At 45.7% G+C, this 23,312-nt stretch overlaps 1 long non-coding RNA gene across 1 annotated transcript; it reads left to right on the top strand.

Moving 5' to 3' along the window:
* The first annotated feature begins 18,102 nt into the window (after window positions 1-18,102).
* LOC140261790 (uncharacterized) lies at window positions 18,103-21,274 on the top strand. The gene is made up of 3 exons (XR_011905770.1): window positions 18,103-18,136; window positions 18,281-18,340; window positions 18,480-21,274. It is a non-coding gene; the product is annotated as an uncharacterized lncRNA (long non-coding RNA).
* The last annotated feature ends 2,038 nt before the right edge of the window (window positions 21,275-23,312 follow it).

The following is a 23,312-nucleotide window of genomic DNA, read 5'->3' on the forward strand; positions in this document are numbered from 1 at the left end:
TCCAAAGGAAAGCTGAGATATGGGACAGAGTGAAATAGGAGCAGGATAAAGGCACAAGGAATGGCCAGAAGGTTGTGTGCAGAGTTGGGGTGGATAGTGCACACAAAACCCTCTGCTACGCCTCTGAGTACGTGGTTGCAGGACCATTAAATATAGAGATGGAGCTGACTCCACAGCCCACACCTTCTGAATGGCGCACTGATATGGAGAAAGGCATTAACAAAATGTGTCCTGGTGGGCACTGGGAGGACTTCCAGCATCTGAGCACCGAGGCATTCCAACTGGTGCTGCTCATCTCAAGCAGGTGCTTGTAGCTCTGTCTGCTGTGTTTGATGTTGCAGTGCTGACTCTTGCTAATTGTTGCACTGAAAGCTGCAGGTGTTGGGAGATAAAAGCACTGATGGAGCAGCATTAGCTGTGATTTCCTGCACTGGAGGAATGAAAGGATGGTTGTAGAGAGGAGATCTCCTGCTGCTTATGCTGCAGAAATTGGATCTGCATGAGGAAGGGAAGAGTGGGGGGGATCAGGAGGCCACGGGCATCATAGAGACACATTGGGAAGGCTGAGAGGAGAAAAGGGGAAGCACGCAAAAGCCTGGGTGAATTTTGTCCCTTATTTTGCTCTTGTGAGTAACAATTGGCATGATGGCATATAGAGCAGACAGAGATTTGACAAATACATGAAGGTAGGAGGAGCCTTAAGAGACAAGCTGAACATTCAGGCTTACCTGATCAAACTGGAGATTTATCTGGAAGCAATAGGATGCTGCTTAGCACAGATACTGCGTGTTATCATCTCCCAGCACTGGAATAATCACTGCACATAGGCAAAATAGGAAGCATTCCTTAAAGCATCCCCCAGCACAATCTCAGGCTTAGAAAGAAATGAAGAATTCAGGAGTTTGGCTGAGAAAGGAGGTCAGTCTGTTTTTCCGCTTGACCAATTTCATGTTGCAAAGAAGTTGGGGTTGCCTCAGGTGCTGTCTGGTGTCTGATTGCTTCTGAGATAGGAGCAGACACTTCCACTCAGGGGCCCAAGTGTAGCATTTAGAATGGGAAATTATCATCTTGGAGAGGTCGGGAATGAGAGGCAATGAAGTGAAGGAGCCCTGAATGGGGTAGCTCAGATGTAGTTTGCCCTAAGCAAGGCCTGACTAAACTGGGACAAAACAATTCCCAGGGGGTGATGGATATGATGGGATGCTTGGAGCAGTGTGGGTGCCCAGGGCCATGGATGGGGCACAGAGCAGGGAGTTGGGCTGGGTGTCTCGGAGGCCGCTTCCAACAGAGCCATTCTGTGGTTCTAGCAAGGTCAGGCTTGGGGTTAGGCAGTAAGATCCTGTATATGGGGTGGGGCTGCTTTTAGCCAGGGGCCAACACCATCTGCTGAGATGTGAACGCATGTTATTGCCCGGCAGTGAGGGTGTCAGCATCTTCCCTGCAGAAGAAGGCAGAAACTGGTTCATTTGCTATATCTAGCTAGGGGCTCTGCAAGCTCAGAGCACTTGGCTCCTGCCATGTGCTGACATTGCTACCTGTTACAGCAGATACGTTGGCATGTTTTTTGTGCTTCCTGCACCTGGGAGGTGGCAGGAATTTAACGGTGTTGCTGCTTGGGGGCCCTTTTATTTTCCAGGTGATGCCCTGGGCTTTTTGCCACGCAGGAGGTGGCTGCTGCTCTCCTGGTCAGGTTCCTGAGCGCTGGGGTCAGGCTATTAGCAGAAAGCACGCAGCTCTGCTGTTGCAGTTATGGCTGTGCCAGATGTTGTGGCAGTGCTGACTCTACAGACAGCACTAAAGGAAGAGGGAAGACCTGAGCAGCTTGCAGGAGGGGCCCAGTGGCAGGTTCATGTGGTTCAGTTTGAGCAGGTTCTTCTTAATGGCTGTTTGGAGAGCAAAAGGATCGCTTCAGTGCAGAGTCAGATGCACAGTCACAGTGGGTGGGTGCAGTGGAGCCCCATAATGGGCCAACCTGCCCCAGCTGCTGAGTGAGCAGTTGAAGAAACAGTGTTGGTTGTTGTGATATCAAAACTGTTTGAAGCCATGAGTGCAAAGCACAGCAGTACGTGGGCTGCTGTGGGGAAAGGCAACTCCATCCCAGACAGACTCAGCACAGCCACAACTGTCCCAGCAAAGCATATTGCCCTGCACAGCCATGAGATGCTTGTGTCATGCTGGGGTCGTGCTGGGATAGCCCACCCAGCAGTGCTGGTGTGGTCAGGGAGCACGCAGCCATGGAGCTCCACTAGTGATGCTGCTGCATCAGCTCTGCCACCGCAGGGTGCCTCAAGTCCTATCAAAACACTGAGTGTGACATGGTGAGGCACAGACACTTTGAATCACCTTCCTAAGCAATAAAACCAAGGGCAGGACACAACCAGAATGTCAACATGTATTCTTAGGTCTTTTTGTTCATTCTGAAGTGACTTCAAATGCAGGCGCCCAACGATGGATACCTTTGGGGGATTGGATGTGACAGCATGATGCTATGCTCAATGTCTGCACTGTCAGATGTCACCAATGGCAAGGAAATGTCCATGGTGGTTTTCTTAGACTGAGGTACTGCAGTTTCCCTCTATCACACATGAATGGACAAAGCAAGGTCTTTGGGCAGGAACCACACCAGCAGAGGGAGGAGGGCTTAAAACGCATCCCTTTGGCCATGGTTGCAACATACCTGTTGTTTCCCTTCATCCCTCTGATTGCTGAGGGAAATACAGGATGTACAAAATCAGGTATAGGTTTTTCAGCACCGATGGACAGAGTAAGCAACTGGCAGCAGAAATAGCACGCTGCTTAAGAAAATCTTCCTTAGTTGAATAGGAGATCCGATTCGTTACACTTGAAACTCGCAAACAATAAATATCTAGAGATGGTATTTTTGTCATTCATTTGCATGTAATCTCTATTATTACAGTCCCACGGCTCTCCAATTGACCTCAGCATCTTCCAGGGAAAATGCTGTAGAAAGAGCCAGAATATCTAATGAGAGAACAAGCAGAAAATGTATTGATTTTATTAATTGTTTCAGGCCATCTTTAAAAACAGGGTAGAGCGGAAATTCAGCTCTTCCTTCTGCATTTCATTAGTAAATGAAATGAGTGAAGTATTTAAAGATGCTGGAACAGTCATTTCTATGGCAAGACGCAGTTTTATCGTTGTAACAGGTTTCCAGACCAACCAGACGCCCCTAAAGCCCACACTTTTTTAATGATAACATACGTGCAGTTTCCAGGGGCTCACACTGAGCTGCTGGTGGTTTTAATTCTCACCTATAAATCCTCTGAAATTGAGAGATGTTGAATTATCGGCAGGGAAGGAGCAGAGGTTGGGCAGCTGCAGCTCCTCCACATGCAGCTCCTCTGGGTTAATCTCCAATCTGGTCTCACCCTCAGAGCAGATATTTCCTATATTTCCTATAGACTCTCCTCACCTCTGCATATCACAGACGGTCCCCCGCCAGCCAAGAGTCAAGAAGGAGAAGGATAAGATGGGATGGGGTACAGTAGGATAGGATACAATAGTTCAGTTGGAGAGGACCTTCAAAGATTATCAATTCCAATGGCCTGACAGCAGTTAAAGTTCATCATAGAGGGCATTATCCAAATGCCTCTTGAACACCAGCAGGCTTAGGACATCTACCACCTCGCTAGGAAGCCTGTCCCAGTGTTTGAGCAGCCTCCTGGTGAAGAAATTTCTCCTTATGTCCCTTCTGAACTTCCCCTGGTGCAGCTTTGTGATCTTCTCATCTGTCCCAACATCAGTTATATGGAGCAGAGACCAACACCTTCCTGTGCACCTCCTCACTAAGTTAGAGAGAGCAATGAGGCCACCCCTCTTCCAGACTGAACAAGCCAAGTGTTCTCAGCCTCTCTATGTGCCTTCAACCCTGTTTCCATCTTTGTTCTGCTCCTCTGAATGCTGTCAAAAACCTTTGCGTTTGTAGCAGAGATGTTAAGTCACGGCTTGAAGCAGTGATTGAACACCTGGTGGGAAGGCAGGGCCAATCCAGCGGAGCACAGGTGCATGCAATTGACCTAAGCCAGGATCTACCTCTTCTGAGTCCTCATTTAGGGGTTGGCAGAGGAGCTAAGGGTGTCTTGCTGGAGATCCCTGTGTACCTGGAACCTTCTGGAGGTAAGAAGCTTCTTTCCTTTGTTTTTGTGTCTACAGCTGTTGCATTTGAGCATATTTTTGCTTAGTGCAGCTTGAGTCTTTGCTCCTCTGCCATCTTTGCTGCACTTTCCATTATATTATGGTGTCTTTTTTGTATTGTGAAGAGAGCTGCATACAATACTCAGCATGAGGCTGTGCCAGCTCCAGCTTATTTACATCTCTCTGCAAGTCCCCTCATCCCTCTGGAGACACAACAGCATCTCCCAGTTGAGCACTATACACAGACCTGGTAAGGATGTGCCCCTTTCCCACATCCAGGTCATTGGTGAAAGTCTTGAACAGGGCTGGCCCCAGAACTGAGCTGTGGGGGGCACTGCCAATGCTTGGCCACCAGCAGATGCAGCCCCACTCACTGCAACTGTGGAGGTTAAGGAAGGGTTCTGCATCAGAGGGCACAGCACCAAGCTGGATGGAGTTGGAAAAGGGTCTTGGACATATGGTTTAATTTTTACATGGTCCTTTGCAGAGCCAGAGGTTGGACTCAGTGATCCTACAAAACCCTTCCAAATGGGGGTATTCTAAGCCATGTCATTTAGTACAATTCAAGAAGTGGTGCAGCCAGATGTGGGGACAACAGAGGAAAGGAAAATGGTAACAAAGATGCAGTGATAATACTGGATAATGACTGGTGTGGTGCTGTGTTGGGGTTTGCTTCTGTGGGATGTTATTGAGACCGCAAAGCTCAACAGTAAAGTCATTGAGGAGAGACAGCAATCTGAGAGGGGATACAGGGCTCAAGTCTGAGCTGTGCACCAAGGTTTGGGTGACATCTTAAGTCTTCTGACATATATAGAGGAATTTCATGGGTAGTTTTCCATGGAAGGGTCTCCTGGTTACCTTAAACAAATGCCACCACATGTGGCACCTCCACAGCCATACGAACCCTATTCCTGACAGCTCCGTGGTAGTGCTTAGCAAGCCAGATGTCTCCTGGCACCAGTGCTGCAGTTTGCTCTGGATTTGGCTCCAAATTCCTTGCTGTTTTCTCAGCAAGAGAGAACAAGAGATCAGCCCTCTTCACAGCACATCATGAGACTCGCCCACCTGTGTAAAGGCGTTTTGGACTCTCTGTACTCACAGCACTCCTTCTAGTAATTAATGAATGAGCCTTACAGTCAGTGAGAGTGTTTCAGTCCATGTGAGAGCACCAGTTTTCTCTTCTGTTGTTCAGACAAAATGATTTTATCAATGCAGCTCTATATGTTCACTGGGTTCACTGGAACTCCCAAGGTGAGAAGAAATAAGGGGCCCTAGAAATCTGCAGGAGATCAGTGTTAAGAATCAGGAATGCGCTGTTTTGGGGACAGTTCTTGAGGTTTCAGGTTAATTCAAGACGGATATTTAGGACACTGCATTCAAATTAGAGCTTAGTTTATTTATGTTCTCCTTGGTAAAGCTGTAGGGCGGAAAGTCATCATAGAGGTTCATCCAAATGGATGATAGAGATGAAGTGAACTCTGTAGAATCTATCTATATACTTTACACTTGACCAGAAACAAATGCTTGATTTTGGAATATTTGTAACTGATTTGAAAGCAATGGTGTTTAATTGATAAACCAGCTCTCAGAAGAGATTGGTGGCCCATAGAGAGCTCAGGGCTGGCACCAAATGAGTGATGAGCATCTCGCATCAGAGTTAATGTAAATCATGGAGTTTGGAGTCAGCCAAACAACCCAAGCAAAGATTCCATTTGTTTAACAAATCCTGTAGGAAGGAAACGTTCGTGAAGTCCAGTGAGATCTCAGAGGGACAGGCTCCATTTTGGGTCGAAAGCAAGCCAGGTATAGCTCATGGAGACATAAAGTGAAGGATAGAATCTCTTACAGCAGCTAACAGAGGCATTTCTGTCAGTATTTTTCCCATTATAGACACCTTCATGGCTGTCCTCATCACCAACACAGGAAAAGCAAGATGAGAAGTGGGTTCTCATCTTGTAGTAGAAGTGATTTCCAGGGTATCTGGTATCTTTCTTGCTGCAGCTCTATGATATCAGCCTATTCAAGCTGACCCACAAGAAGTTTCCCAAACATCCACCAGCATCTTTCAAGGGTACTTATGAAATCTGGGCTATCATGTCTCCAATCAGAAGCAATGTGTTAAGAGATCTCTGTGACCAACCACTCAGTACTAGAGCTCACAGCTGATCAGAGTCACATCATCCTATTCATCAAACCCTTGATCCAGCAGTGCTAATTACTCCTGACAGTCCTATGGTGAGGCTGTTTGGGGCATTCACTGATCTCATGGTAGTACAAATCTGATTTCCCAAGTGAATCTATCTATGAGCTACAAATCTATTTGGTTTGAGTCATCCTTTGCCTTCCAGGTTAGCTAGCTCAGCCTTTCTCTGCCATCATAATGTACCCAAAAGAAGAGCTGTGATCAGCTGCTGCTCTCTCCCTTTTCAGGTTCAGGGGCACGATGCTCCTAGGATTGTGACTGCTCTTTCAAAACACAAGAGGCACAAGGGAGTGCTGGCTGTTTGCTAATTGCTGGCTCTGCTGCAGTCTCTGCACAGGACATTCGTGGTTACATCTTGTCTTTGATCTTGTTCATGGTCTGGCCTTCATCTTTCTGCCTCCAAATGTTCTCTTTCATTTCCTGTTGGAGGAAGAGACTAAGTCCATTCCTGCTGGTGGAAGGATCAGATATAATTTTATTGAATCCTGTTTGCCCACAGAATGCCAGCAAGGCAGATCATAAGGAGGAAAGAAGCGCCCAGTGTTTCAGCCAAAAGCCTTGCCTCCATGCAGGTGGTAAAAGCCAGGGTTGGAGATGCTGTCGGACTAATTAAAAGTCTCCAGTATCTTCTACCCCTGTACTCTGTGATGTGCCTGTTCATTTAGTTCAGCACAGCTTTGTGATCTGCTGCCAGACTGGAGGAAGATAGTTCATTATGACTGGATGATGGCTCGATAGTTTGTCTTCAAGACAGCCTGAAGTGACTTGCCAAGGCTGCCCTGCAGCAAACACCCTTCTAGCATTTCAGCCAGCACCTCGCTCTTCCACTCATACAACACAGCAGGGCATAGAAAACACAATGCATTTCTCAGAAGACCTGCCTTGCAAGCTCTAGAGGGCTATGACTTGGAAGACACAGTGGGCAGATGCACATTGACCTGCTCAGCTGAGTCCCACTTGGATTCTGCTCATTTTTGGTATTTCCTGCTGGGATTGCCCTTTGGTTGTTTGTCTGCATTGGTGGCAATGTTAGCAGGTCTGTGCTGTACTCTATGAGCACGTGGCTCTTCTTTGGAATCTTCTTGCATCTTTACCAGCAAAGGAGCTGCTCCATCACTCTTTTTTTGTCTGCTTGAGTTGCTTTCCTGATGATCACATCGAATGTGGTTCCTTGCAGGTTCCTGCAAGAGTTAGTCTTTGCATCTATCCCGAGGAAGGAAAGGTGACTTGGAAGATGAAGAATGCCATCTGTGTTGGCACATGAGATTTGCTGCCTCCCACCTGGCTGTGATGCATGGAAGTGCACAAGTTGGACACCTGGATAACTGGTGCCCAACAACCTTCTTCCCACCCGGGAAGAAGAGGGGCTACTTCAGTGCCCAGCAGCAAGAAGATGAAAGGGGCATTGAGGTCTACTAGCTAATAAACCATCTTTGGAAGAGAAAAGCATCTTATAGGTAGGGAAGAAGCACAAGAAACAGAGCACAGGGAGAGTAATCTCATCCTTATATCCTCTCCACGCTTCTGGCAGTCAGCGCTTCAAGAACGAGGACCAGATTCAGCCATAGCATTGCATAAGCATCAGCAACCATTAGCATCCAGTGGATGCTTTTTCCATTGATCCTATAATACCTTTCTCTGGGGTGATAAGTTCTACACCTAAATTGGCAAAGCACTCTGTTTCTGATTTTAAGCTCGTTACTAAACAACATTACTGAGAAGCCTCTAGTCTGTGAATTGCAAGGAGGGAACTAATTGGTTCTGTGATTCTAAGGTCTGATGTCTTCTCTCACTGCAAACCTTCCCCTTAACGGATCATTCCATGCTCTTCCTTTCAAAGACCTTTCATCCATTTCAAGTAGTTGTTCCAGAACTCCACCCAGCAAAGGTGTGTGCACATGCATGTAGTGGTTATCTGTTCCTGCTAGCAAGTCCGACATTTGAACTTGAGCTGCAGCTCAAAGACATTATTTTTGCAGCAAACTGCCCCCACCCCCTCCTGCTCCATGTAAATAATTGCAATCCATTGCAGATCTTCAGAACTGTCACTTCTGCATCTGTTGCCAATTAAATTCAACCGGTGTTTCCATCAGCTGTCACTGTGTGTTGCGATGTGCTCTGGCAGTGTTTCTCAGCATGTCTCCCTGGAATCGCTGTCAGTGGTTCTGCGTCACCAGTGACTCCTCTCACCCTGTTTGTGAGACCACCCCTTGTCAGAAGCCCACAGTGTGGTAACCTTGATGTGATGCCGATGGGGAAGAGACCCAAGGAGCAGCAGGAAAACTGCTGGGTTTCTTTTTTTGTGCTCAGGAAAGTTATTGGAAACGACTCTTTCAAGCCAAGGTGAAGGCAATAAAAATGGTGTAAGACACAAGTTGGGGACTACAGGCTGCAGAGCAAGTTGACTGAATGGGTCTCAGAGGCTTTTCTGCTCCTACTAAGGGCCCAAGTGAGGTATTTCATTAGGGGTGATGGTGTAGATGCACTGATTTCTTGGTGGTTCATCAGGGATAATGATACGAGGAGTCACATTACTTAACAAGAGCATTTCCTTACCGTGTCCTCATCTTCTGAGAAGTGACAGCAGCTCCAGAGCTGATCAGGGCAGTTCTGAAGGGATTCAGGTCCTGGTCCGTGATCCTCACTGAGACACACTCTCCTCTCTTTCACATGTGGGGCAGCAGAGGTCTCTCCCCATCAGCTGCCAGTAGTTGGTTCAATTGGTTTCTCCTTTTCCTGACAATATCTATTATTACTCAGGTAGGATTTCAGGGTGAAATCGATTAGCAATGAAGCCTTTATGGAAGCATTTGACTGAGGGATGTACCAAGGCTTTGAAGTGCTGGGATCTGTGATGTGATTCACCTCTCAAGCTCCCAGTGAGAGGTGTGAATCTCCTTTGTGTCAGTGCAGATGGAGGCAGCACCTTGGGTAGAGGCTGTCCTGTCTGAAGCATCACATGTTGCTCTTAGCCCAAGGGCCAGGGTTGCCTCAAGGATAAGTAATAAGAGGTCCAGAAATGCTGACAGTGTGCTGTTGCTCCAGTTGCATGGAAAACGCTGTGTAAGAGTGGTTCCAAGTGCTGCTTTACATGAGAAGAGCACAGTACATTCTGAGTTGAGCACTCGTGTTTTGCATTCTGCGTCCTTTAGCATTTTCTGCCTGCAAGGTTTCAGCGTTCCCATTTTTCTGATACCCACCAAAATTGGCTTTAATGAGTACTTGGCTGCTGCAAATGCTGGATAGCATTTGAAACCATAGCAAAAAGCATCTGAAGGTTTGTTTTACCACCCATAAAGGATTGCTTAGTGGATTGCAGGATAATTTGGGACAAAAGGAGCTGACAGGGACCAGTTATAACTCTTAGGGCACTGTGACCACTGCAGGGGAAACCACTATGGCAGAGGAAACCTTTCACACATCCAAGCCACAATCTGTATGAACCATAACCCCAATTTAATATCATACATTCAGCTGCATTTATTATTAGCATAGTGTTTCAAATGAGGAATCCTTTCCTGGAAAGTCTACGATATCACTGAATTAATTAAACCATGTGAGAACTCCTGTGAATGTGGTTAAAGAGTCCCAATAAACACAAAATATCAGCCCCCAGGGACACCATCAAGGAAGGGTTTTGTTTGCTGAGAGTCAGGTGCAATAATTAATGAGGATATGAAGTTCTGAATGCATGGAAGTCTTTTTCTTCCAGGAGAGGGGAAAGCTACTTGCTGCTGGAGACAGTGAGGGGCTGCATAAGGCATCAGTTTAGCAAAGCTATGCTCCAGGTAACCTATATTGCAACTATTTTAAGTGGCAGAGCTATACAGAGATGCCTGGAGGTGCCTTTTCTTTACTGCTTTTCCAGCCACAGTGATGGTTTTGTTGTGTTGTTTGTTGAGGAAAGCGCCAACGCTGCAGCCCCTGGAACAACAGAAGTGCTCAGGATTGTAAAGCTGGGCACAGCTGGGCAGTGCTCAAACATTCCTGGTGCTTTAATCTCACTGATCTCTAAGTGCTCTCTGCATACCTGCCCTGTGTTTCTTGCGTGGCCAGTGGGGGTAAGAAGAGTCGGTGGGTCAACCTTGTCTCATAACTGGTTTGTAATTGTTGAGGTGTGGAACACAGGCTTCATGCTGAAGAAAAGAGGACGCTGTCAGCAGAAATGATGGGAATGCATCAGGCAGATCACAGCATTGCTTTTTACTTAGAGGAAGGCAAAACTTGCTGGGATGTGCAAATAATTGCTCCAGGACCAAGTGCTTGGAAATCAGCTGTCATCATCTATTAGAAATGTGAGATACTCTGACAGCAAAGGGTAAAGGCCGCTTTGAATCAAATAGCAGAAATTCTCTGAGGACCTCCTGGCAACATCCTTTCCAACCCTGCCATGAGGCTTTTGCCCTTTCATGATGAGTCAAAGCAAGACAGTGAAAACGATGGGTCTGGACAGCTGTGAAATACATGCTGATTTAGTGATTTGTGATAGAAATATCCAGCTTGGTCTGTAGGAATGGAGATACCCGTTTATTGGTTTATTTCAACCAAGAAAGAATTGGTATCAACCAAATGTTTTTCTTCTATAAAAGATGAGTACTTGGTAAAACACATGAAGGCCTATAAATAAGGCTTTCAAGCCTGTACTAGGAGATCAGTGTGCTTGGGTTCCTCTCTGAAATGCCTCTACATTAATACATGCACCATAGGGAATCAAGAGATGGAGTTAGGAATCTGAGTGTCATTCTGGAACTGTGACTTCATTGGGGTCATGGAAACATGGTGGGTTGACTGGAGTAAGTAGGCACAGACACCATAAGGACGGGAAAGGATACCAAGGAGGAGTTGCCATTTATATGAGAATAATGGGTGTGCAGGGAGCTCTGCCTAGGGTCAGATCAGAAGCCAGTTGAGGGTTTGTAAGTTATGATTAGTGTGGGTAGCTGGTAGTGCACACAGTAGTTCTTATTATGGGTAATGCAGTAGATAAGTCTTTCTTTGAACTACTAGAAGAAGCTTCATGTTTGCAGGCCATGGTCCTCACAGGGGATGTGTATGACATCATATCTGCCAGCAGGATAGAGTGCATTTTAACAGCATCCTGGGATGGGGGATAGAAGAAGCAACAAGGATAAGTGCTTTGCTGGATGAAATCAAACATGGAAGAAATGGTCAGGGATGTGAAGGTACAAGCAGCCTTGGCTGCAATGGTCATGAGATGATGGAGTTTGGAATCCGGTGAGGAAGGAATAGGATCCCGTGTGGAGGAAGAAGAACAAAAAAGAAAAGCCACAGCTCTGGTTTTCAGCTAAACAATTTGGCCTCTTTGGGAATCCACTTAGAAGAATCCCATAGGATTTTTCCCTGTAGAAACGAGAATTCTAAGATATATGGCTGATATTCAGGGTTGATATGGGGATAAACTCCAAGCTCAAGAAAGGTCAATCCCAAAAAGAAGAAAAGCTAGAAAAGGCAGTAGGAAGCCTGGGCTCAGACATGAAAAGAAGCACGTGAGAGGTGGAAACAGGGTCAGGCAACCCAGGAGGAGTATAGAGATAAGCCCATCCCTGTCTGTTATGTCTTAAAAAAGCCAAACCCCACATGGAACTGAAGCTAATAAGGGATGTGAAGAGCAACCAGAACGGCTTCTACAAGTACATCAATAACAAAAGGAGGACTGTAGCATGTGGACATGCTACTGAATGGGGAGGTGTACCTGGTGACAGAGGTTAGGGAGAAGGCTGAGCTACTCAATGGCTTCTTGGTCTCTATCTTTACAGATAAGGCTGGCCTTCAGAAATCATATCAAGGATAACTTATCTTGCATGTAAATGAGCTCGCAGGCACATGTGATAAATTAAAGTGAAGAAGCTTACAAAGCAGCTAGAAGTAACAGCTCTCCCAGCCTCTTCTAGTGAATGAGTCATAGCACATGGACTCGGGTCTATATCAAGTATCTCCAGAGAACACAGCAAGAAGTGCCGGCTAACATGTGCTGCCCCCAAAAAAAGCTGACACTAATAATTTGGATGTATTCCATCTGGTTTGTGCTGAAAAAAACCCTCCAAAACATGGAAAGAAATGATGTCAGTAACAACTGCAAGTGCCTTGTAAAGGTCCAATCCTTCGGTGATGATCATCTCTAGGTTTCTGAATGCTAATAAGAAATAAATGCTTTCAATGATGGGAGTTGTTGGGCTTCTCTTCCAGTTGTGGAGACTCCATTCTTGAAGGTATTTGGCACGCAAGTTCTCAGTAATTTGGTTTAATTTCCAAATTAATCCAACTTCAAAGGTTACAACCTGCATTATGCAAGTTGGTTGGACCAGGTGGCATCTAAAAGTCTCTCACAACCTGCATTATTCTGTAATTCTGCAACTCACAAACCAATAGCAAGAAGAACAGTTATAAATTGTCTATTCAAGTGTCCAATGGAGTCCTAAGTGGTTGTTATCTACAGCTCTCTCTTCATGAAACTTAGCACACTTGAGGGGAGGTTGGCATGAGTTTCTCCCACTGTTAAAAACTGCAGTTAGAACTGACTTAAAATTGATCTCTCTTTTCTTTCCTGGCATGGTGAAGAGCAATTAAAATACAACACTTCTGTAAATTGGGTTTTGTATAATTGGAAGCTTAAGGTCAGTGTATTTTTAATGTAAACGATGCAGTCATCTTCATCTTTCCATTTAGCAGTAGGAAGAAGATTGCAAAACTATAGAGGGAAGATAAATGAGTTCTAAGGAACATTTGATTCAGAACTGGATGCTGCAGAAATTCTCCCTCGTTAAAGCACTGCAGGTCTCCCACCAACTGACTCCTCTCAGGATAAAACAAGGACAGCCTCGTGTTTCACAAAGAGGTGAAAATCCCACCTCTTTTCTCAGACATCTGCTCATGAATTCTAAGAATAGGGAGAAATTTTAAGTCAGGTGGAGGTGAGAACCCTACTTCTTTAAAGCAATGGATCCTGCAGATGCCACCAAGTGGTCTCTGGGCCATGTAAGTGGCAAAGCATGTCTTCTTTTATTGCATAATCATCCTACGCTATCATGTCTTCCACAACGCAAGTCTCTCGTGTTGACGTTTATGACTGTACTCCATCTCTTATGTTTCAGTTTTTCTATATTTAAATAGGATAATTAAAGCTTCTATCTTAACCTCTGGGCTTGGACCCACCGATATCTCAGCCAAAGTGGCTTAAAAATGGCAGTTTCCAGGGACGCGATTTCGCATTGGGTTGATGGAGTTAGGGTAGGATGGTTACGCTGAGGTTGGACTTGATGATCTTGAGGGTCTTTTCCAACCTAAGCAATTCTATGATTCCGTGACACACTGACACCACCGTGTGTGCGTGGTCTGATTGTAGCAGTAATTATAAGAGGAACCTTTTATCAAGGTTCAATAAGGTTCTCAGAGATCAGCAAAAGGGGCCCTGCCAGGTGTGCAGTGAGGACAGCGCTGGTGGGATACAGCCAGGGCCCTAATGGGTGCCTGCTCTACTGTGCAGTGGGACTACATAGAGTGAGATCTGGGCTGCTGTGCAAACTCAGTTACTGGGAATGTCCTAAAAATCTGTGGTGAGGCAGCCTTTGGAAAATATCAATGGCTGTTCTATTATTGGTACTTTATATGTTTTCCTCCAGAACAGTGAGCTGATGCACAGCATTTGTCAGAACAGTTTGGTTCAGACCATAGCTGTCTCCAAGGGCAGCAGATTGATTGACAGAGATGCCTCTCTTACATCATTAAACATTTGCTTGCTCACCTCCCATCGCTGCACTAAGAACATCTTTTGTGTAGATCAAGACAGGGCCATTGGACACCCACAGATATCAGTGGGCTGCTGTAATGCCTTTATAAATAAAGCATTATTGACCAATATGAGGGACAGGGTCATTGTAACAAGGGCCCACAATGTCTGAGGAATCACACTTCATGCTGCCTAGAGAGATAGTTGACATATCATGCCTTTCTGTGACTAAAAGGCATTTGGATATTGCTCTTAATAATGGACATTAGCTTTGGATCAGCCCCTAAAGTAGTCAAGCGGTTAGACCTGATGTAGATTCCTTCCAACTGAACTATTCCGTTCTATTTCTATAGTTCTAATTCAGTTTCTATTTAAATAGCAATGCTGTCCCATGGAGCAGCCACGGGGATCAGGAAGCATCCTGGCTGCCCTGGTTCAAGTGGTCATTCTGTTCAGTACTTGTTAGATCTAACTCTGCCTTGTCTGCACTATGTAGGATGATACAGCACTTGGATCTCCCATCTGATCGGAATTAAATGCCTGATGGAATTAGAGCATATGGGAAGGAATCACAGCCATACCCCGTTTTCATTTCCTTCTCTACGAAGCTCACAGCCTGATAGTTTTTGGACTAGAGCCATTTTGGTTTCAGAGTGAGATACTCCAGGGTTTGACATTTAATTTGAGCTGATCCTCTCTTTTTTACCCTCTGTAAGAGAAAAGGACGGGCTTAACTGCAGGAAAACATTTGCACTGCATAGAAAATATTCACACCCCACTGGCAGTGGAGTGAATCAGTACGTTTTGTGGGAGTGAGGCTCCAACGCAGATTAGGGCTTGAGTGTGTGTGCAGAAGGATGATATTCTGGGCACTACAACCCCAGATCTATTGAAACGGAACAGCTCTTTTTCCTACCTGCTTAGGGAGGAAACACCATGAAATGCATTCAGCCTTTGTGGTTTATCTCTCCAAAGCCAGAAAAAGCAAATGTTGTGATCTGATCTATCGCTTCCATACAGGTTTATCTCTGTGTGATTCTTTGTGTGGCTGTTCCTCATGCTACCTGAAGCAGGTGGTGTTAATCTCATCTGTCTTCATGTGTTTGTTTTCTGTGTAAATCGAATCTCTTTGATATAGAGAGGGACAGATCATCCTCCTGGTGGGCTTGACTACTGAATATTCAGGTAACCCTCTAAAATAAACAAAGTAGTCCGACTCAGATTGAAACTGGGTGCCAGCAGCTAACAGCAGCGAGGTTTTTTCTTGCTCTGCCTCTCAATGTTACCATCTGGGGCAGGAGAAGGACCATCTGCACCAACAACAAAGCCTCTACGGCCGGATTTGCTCTGCCACTCAGCTTAAGGACTGAAGTTAGCAAAGGCACTGGAAAAAAGAGAATTGCTTCCAGCTGATGATTCAGAGCTCGATTCCACCCTCCCAGGGAGACAGCTGTGCTGCCATGGATGTTCCTCTCTGTAATTTACATGCTGTGCTAGTGGCAGCTCAGCAAAGACTCTGTCTGCTACTTGAGAGGCAAACAGGTTTTATTCTTCGGGAATCAGCTTTGAATCCTCCTTCCCAGAAAAATAAATAAATAAATGATACATACACACATATATAATGGCCACTGGAAATGGCTTATTCTGGCCCTGTCCACACAGGCTGAGGTTGAAAGAGGTGGTGTAAAACAAGTGGAGGTTGTGCTCAGTGTGCATTGAGGGTGGGCTGTGATTGTGAGGAGGGGGGTCTTGGATGGTGCTCTATGGGGCCAAGTGATGTTCAGATCTCCTCCCACGTGGAGGCACTTGGAGCAAACAAGACTGCTGAGGAAGGGACAGCACGTGCTCTCTGGATGAGATCAGAATGCAGATATTGATGAGGCTGAGAAGAAACCTCTCCATACACTCCCAACTGTTGCAGCAGGTAACCACAGCAACCTCCGGAATCATTGTAACCTGAGGAAATACCTCAAAATGACAGAGTCATAGAATCTGTAAGGTTGGAAAAAACCTCTAAGATCATCCAGTCCGATGGTCCACCTGTCACCAACACTGCCCACGAGCCATGTTCCCCAGTGCCACCTCCATCCTTAAACACCTCCAGGGTTGGTGATCTCACCACCTCTATGGGCAGCCTGTGCCAACATATCACCACTCCTACATGTTTCCTAAGATTCAATTTGAACCTCCTCTGATGCAACTTGGGGCCATAACTTCCCATCCTATTGCTGTTACCCAGGAGCAGAGGCCAAAACCTCCTTGTCACAGCCTCCTTTCAGGCAGGTGTAGAGAGTGATGAGGTCTCCCCTGAGCATCCTTTGCTCCGGACTGAACCATCCCATTCCTTATGGGGAAAACCTCTTTGGATGATGGAAATCACCCACAGGATCCACTGGGCACCTTTGTAGCTTTCCAGTGCTCCTACAGATATTTGCTTTGCTCACTGATGATTTACTTCCACCAGATGTGGACAAGTGTCAGCTGATGGAGCAAATATCTGGGGTAAGCTCCACGAACTGCTCCGTGCTAAAGAGCTGAAATTCAGTGAAATACAGAACAATGTCACTTTTCTCACAGGAGTCTTGCAGTGAGCTTTTAACATTGTGGGAAGGCTTCTCTTAGCTGTGGCAGCGTTTGATGCAGCAGAGAGCTGTCAGTTCCTTGCAGTGTCATTTACATGCCTTGTTAAGCCTTGTTCTAACTAATGATCGTGTAACACAAAACAGACTGTTTAGCATTTTCTTGCTAATTGCTCCTCAGAGGAAGGTGTTCTTAGGCAAGCGCAGATGATTCCTACAGCTAATGGCATCATCTGTCCACCCTCAAAGCATCCGTGCGCTTTAACAAATCCAAAGGGACAGGACAGCAACCCTGCCTGCTCAGGAAAGTGACCCCACTCAGCTCAGCACAGCAAGAATCTCCTTGACTCTTCTCTTGTTCCCATCTCACCAGTTTCAGAGAAGCTGAAGCTGAGAATCTCTCCGGAGTTTCCCACCCAAAGGATTCACCCCCATCCCTCTTGCACAGCACCCCGTACCATTTCTTTTTTGGGAAGAAGATCTGTTCTGGAATGATGAGTCCTTAAAATAGAGCAGAACTCTGACGAACGCGTGGCTGGCTGCAGGCTGGGCTTTCTGCACGGCTGTATCTCTGCTGAAGGAATAGAAATGGGATTTCAGGCCTTGTGGGGACACTGGAAACCACATGAAAAAGGCCTGAAAGGAGAAGTGGGTTATAAAAACCCACAACGTGAGGTTCTTAACTCTCTGCCCTGCTACTATGAGGTCCTGGATTCACTTCCTGAGTGTCTAAAATGACAAGCTAACTGTTAATTCTCACCTGCACACCTTGTTAGATTCTTCATGTTTCACCAAAAGGAGCCATGAAACCAAACATACACACAACATGAAACCAAACATACACACAACATGAAACCAAACATACATACAACATGAAACCAAACATACATACAACGTGAAACCAAACATACATACAACATGAAACCAAACAGACACACAACATGAAACCAAACATACACACAACATGAAACCAAACATACACACAAGCAGTTGTGCCTCCTTGGAGTTGAGACGTGACCGTGAGCTGCCTGTTCCCATCACATCAGGGAACCAAACATGGCTTTCACCGTGGCCTCTGGGAAGTGACCCAGGAAAAAGCTGCATGGCAGCCTTGTGGCTCTGGGAAGGTTCTGACCACCTGAAATACTCAGTTCTAACTATCCAAAACCCTGCAGGCATGTTTATCTTGGCCAGGATCAGACTCTGTTGTGTTTACAACGTGCTTTTCTCAGCGTTTTGCTCAAACGTTGTGGGTTCCTGGCACAAATGTTAAGTCATGGCTTGAAGCAGTAATTGAGCACCTGGTGGGAAGGCAGGGCCAACCCAGGGGAGCTCAGGTGCATGCAATGGACCTAAGCCAGGATCCACCTCTTCTCAGACCTCATTTAAGGGCTGGCAATGGAGGTGAGGGTCTCTCACTGGAGATCTTTGTGTACCTGAGGCCTTCTGAAGGTAGGCAGACTTTTCCTTCTGTGTCTGTGCCCACAGCTGTTGCATTTGCACGTGTTCTCTCTTGTAGTAGCTTGTGATCTTGCTGCTTTGCTGTCACTGCTGTACTTTCATGGTGTTACACTCTAGTTCCATGCATTGCTATAGGGTCCCCTTCAGCAGCTGGCTGGCAGGACAGGCTGCTTCTCTGATCTCAGCACTAACCAGGTAGGCACCATGAAAAGCATCCTGAAAACGGAAGCATTTGGAAAGACCGCAAAGCAGATATTAGATATACATTTTATAAGCATTTATCTAGAGTCTCTAATTGCCCTAACGGTGTTTTTTCTATCTGTTATGGATGCAGTGTAAAATGCAATGAGGTGTGGTGGTTCTGCTATTTCTGGTGAAGCAGAAGTTAATAAGAGGACTCAGTTATAGGAAGAAACCCAAACTAAGAAACCACCCTGGAATGATTTGCACAACTTCTCCATGCACAGGTGTGGTTGCCCAGACCCAGGGAGGTCCTATGTCAGATTAATCACTTCCTAGGAGAGTTTACTGCTCACCGACTTCCCAGGATGACTCACTCAGACGTCTAGAATATAGAGGCTTAAAGTGAGTCCCGCTTCATGAGGAAAAGCTAAAAAGGGAAGAACAAGTGAAGATAAACAAGCAAAGCGTGTGCGACTTCACCCACAGCAAGGACGGTGAGTTACAACTTCAGCAGGGAGAGCTGAGCTTGACAGAAATCAGTCAGCAGCAACACACCAGTGCTAGTCTCAAAAGGAGGACTGACTGTGTGCTCTGTTCCTAGCTGGAAATGGGAATGGAGGGCCTCTACTATTTTACTGAGCTTGCAACTCGTAAGGAGATTGGTTATGGAGAATGTCCTGCCAACAGCCAGTATCTGCTACTGTGTGATCATAAGCATCCATAGACTATTGGGGTGTAGCTGAGAAAGGTTCCTGCAGGGAGTATAAAGTGATTTCCAAGTGAATGTTCTCTAGGAAAGTAGCATAAATCCAACTGACATTGAATAGGCATAATTGCAGCCTCAAAATGCATGAAGAGAGAGGGATGGGTATCTGAGGTCTGCAGGCAGTTATAGTGCTATTTCAGCTCACCCACTTTTCCAACAGATTTCACCCATAAACTCCTGCAGTGCAGGCAGGTGTTAATGCTGGGATAACAGCTACAAGGAGGAAGTCGCAACTATCAGTCCTCCTCTGGAGGTTCACGTGGTGATGTTCTAACAGCAAGAAGTTCAGATTTGTCCTGTGGATTTAACCTTGCTCCTGTGCAATGCTCACACGATCAGAGAGCTGCTCGGTGAGGTTCAGCTCAGCAGCTGCAGTTCTCTGAGAGAAGCACCCAAAGACCCCATTCTGGATGAGGTTCCCCTGTAATATTAAAGGCGTTCCTTGCCTTCATGTATGTGACCTGAATGAATAGGAACGATGCAGGAAAATGAAATTTGAAAGGCAGGAAGATGGAGGCTGGGCAAAAAAGGGAGAGTAATTTCCTGGAGCCAACAATGCTTTAATCAACCTCACCCAACTCAGGCTGCTTCAGCAGGAAATGTGCAAACACGGGCAGTTGTGTGGTGGTGTTACAAGCTCTGTGCCTTGCCTCGTTGCTGTGCCCTCCCTTTCCTAGTGGGGCCCAAAGCAGTTCTGCAGTGCTCTGCATCTGGGGTCTGCTTGTTCTACCCAGCTTTGTCTCCAGCAGCTTAGCATTTGGGTTTTCCATAAGGAGCAGCCTTTCATCTGGGTGCTGCCCTCCAAAGCTGAGCAGAACCAGCTGCTATCATCAGTGGGAACCACAGCCCTGTCTGAGAAGCTGTCGGGCTAAGCATCTCCCTTCGTGAGGCAGAATAAACATCAAATAAAGAAGCAGATATTGTTTAACTGTTAATTTAATGCTTAGATTGTTTTAATTGCCGTGCTTGAAGTTTTTATTTTAATCCAGAGCAATGCAAATGATCTGTTGGACTTTGTGAGCACAGCATTTACCTTCTCTAGCTGTCTGCCTGAACCTTAAAAGAAGTAAATGACTGAACTCCTCAGACGTTGAAGCTTCATTGTGAGCTGCCTCGCTGTGGCTGGGGGCGCTTGCTTCAAGTTCTTGGGAAGAAATTGGATCAGACCCAGGGGAAACATCCAAAATACTCCCATAATGACAATGCCAGATATCAGAGCAATTATTTCAAGAGAACAGAATTTGAATGTGGTATAAAAATGAAAGCAGCTCCACAAAAGGGGACCTAGTAATAGGGGGAAAAAAAAACCCACCTTATTAACATGCATGAACAATAGAAAGCAGCCCAGACTCAGGTGTTATCCAGGATATCATATGAATATAATATGAAGCTCAGTAAGTAGCCTGCTGTCCTTATGTCAACATTCATCTCACAATAAAAACAACTTGGTTGTGTTGGCTGTCTCTCTGTTTAATGAACTGAACAAAGCCCTGCTCACCCCAGGTGCAAGAGCCTTGGTTATCAGGTGGCCCATCAGTGTGGTTTCCCATTGCAGGAAGAGGATGGATGCTACGTGGTAACATCATTCCTCGTGGCTACTGCGATGACCTGCAGGGAAAATCACTATTGCTAAATCCTGGTCCCACTGTGTCTTTATATATTCTAAATGTGGGGACCTTCTAAGTGCGTGTGTATATATATGTGTGTATATATATATAGAATGTGACTGGGTCTTGAAGTATAACTATGAAACTGAATGAGTCCATACGAAATGGACCATGTGCAAATATCATGTCTGGGTTTTTAACCTCCTTCTGGAGCAAACAGTTTCTGCAGTGAGGTCTATGTGGCCCTTCCAGGCTGATTTTTTTTGCCATCTGTGTGTCAACTGGCCTCGGTTAGATGTTGAAAGGAGCATCCAAGCAAACTGGACATACACAAGTCTGTAGGTCCTGATGGGTTGTTATCAATATTGCTGGGATATCTGACCAATGTCATTGTGGGGCCACTCTTCCATCATCCTTGAGCAGTCATTGTATGTGGGGGAGATTCCTGAAGGCAACTGTATCTAAGACATCTTGCCATGAAGACATTTGTCTTCAAGGAGAGGAATTCAGGGAACTGAACGTTAGGGCTGATCTTTCTGCACTGTTCTACTCTATGCAACGGAGGCAGCTAAACACTGTTGATAAATGCATTATATAATAAAACCACCATCTTTGGTTGTGTTTTTGTTTTTTTTTTTTACTACATTATTCTGCATTTTCTGCTTTCTCTCCTTCCTGTGTAACCATCTCTAACCATCTTTCTGTCTGCTTCCACATAGTGCTGTCAGAACACACTCCCCTGGGATGCTCCAATGGGACCACTGGATCACAGTGATTCCATGGGTCCAATGGAATCACTTGTCATCAGGGGAGCAGCTTCCACAGGGAAACAACTCTTTCCTCCTCTCTTTCATCCCTTGCTACGAGCACAAATTGTAATCTACAGATATCCTCAGCTGGGGATGGAAATTCAGATCTCAGCTGGGCTTTGGGTAACCTGCTTTTGGGTTGGCCCAGCTTTGAGCTTTGGTTAGAGACCTCCAGGGATCCCTTCCAGTTATGCTGCGATTTGACTTGTTTCCTTCAGCTATTTCAGACTCTCTGGTGTTTACAAAAGCAAACCTCCATTCCACCATGATGGAGGACATCCCCACTGTTTGGCCACGTGCTTTTTCACATTGCCTGTCCTGAGTGCTGCAGCTGTTGGCTGCAGATTAATGGAACGTGCTCTTCCCATGGACTGCTTTTTTTTTCCCCCACAGTTTTGAATGTTTGAATTTTGATTAGCAAACCATTTTGTTAGGGGTGGAAATGGAGTTGACAGGCACAAGTAGTTCTGTAAGTAAAATCAAAGTATATTGTGCTTCCGTATTCAGTATTTCCTCTTGCTCTTCATGCACTTGGTAGCCTGAAAGGCAGGGGAAGGATGGCAAATAACAGACTCAGATCTATCACTTTTATTCATTCAATAATGCAAATATTTAGTCAATATCATTAATGGACGTTTCCTCCACAAAGAACTCGCCACAACACCGAGCTGAATGTCAGCTCAGAATCCAAGATCCTTGGCTGCTGTATGCAGGGATCACTGTCAAAAGGAATAAATGTTGACTCAGACTGTTTACAGCCCTTTCCTTTCCATGCTGTGACTGATGATTTCTTTGTGTGCACTGAGCCAGCCTGTAATGGATACAGCAAGAACTAGACTCTGTGTGGACATTTTGTATGTGCTCTATGTCTGTTTGCAGCATGGAGCTCATTGGATGCCCCATGCAGTTCCTATCCCACTAAAAGTGAGGTGTGGAAGCCTTAATGCCTTGACTAGGTTTTGTGACAAGGTGAGTTCCAGAGATCCTGGTTCAAGTTCAAACTCTGTAGAATCCCATTAAGGCTTTTCAAGACTGAACATGAGAGTATGGAGCTTCTGTCCAATGCGTTTTATCACAGGACAAGTGGAAATCCTTGTGTGAATCTCATGAGATGTCCAGGATCAAACTGAACAGCTCTTCATTTGCAGTGTGGCTCATGTATTTTTGCTTTAGCTGGGACTGAGAGCTTCAAGGTGGGTTGTCTTTGCCTTGGAATTTTCAGCTAGCAAAAGGAAAATCACAAAAGAGGGACCGTGTCTGGGAGCTCTCTCATGAATTTGCTCTCATGTCATGAATCATTCAGTATTGTTGCTATGCCAAGCAGTCATAATGCTCTTCTCTGCTGCACCGGAGTTTCACACAAGGCTGGTTGCAGATAAGGGCACTTCAGCACGTGTCCAAGATGAGATATTGGCTTCCATTGTTCAGGGAGCTGATCTGCACCATTCTGTCCTCACCACAGTACTGACTGATGCTTATGAGAGCTGATTATTCTCACTTTGATCGTATTATTTTACAACTGGAAAACAGTGAGAGTTTGATGAGCGCTCTCCATATTACCCAGTTGGAACTTCCTCTGCTGCCACTCGTGTCTGTTGTGTACATCTGAGAAGGGTCCTACTTCATCTTCCCTCTTACCTCGTTATTTAGTTAGAATCATTGAATCACCAAGGTTGGAAAAGACCTACAAGATCATCCAGTCCAACCGTTCACCTGTTACCAATAGCTCCCACTAAACCATGTCCCTCAACACAACATCCAGTCTTTCCTTGAACACCCCCAGGGTCGGTGACTCCACCACC

This window comes from Excalfactoria chinensis, chromosome 22, assembly GCF_039878825.1.
Source record: "Excalfactoria chinensis isolate bCotChi1 chromosome 22, bCotChi1.hap2, whole genome shotgun sequence".
Classification (NCBI taxonomy): Eukaryota; Metazoa; Chordata; class Aves; order Galliformes; family Phasianidae; genus Excalfactoria; species Excalfactoria chinensis.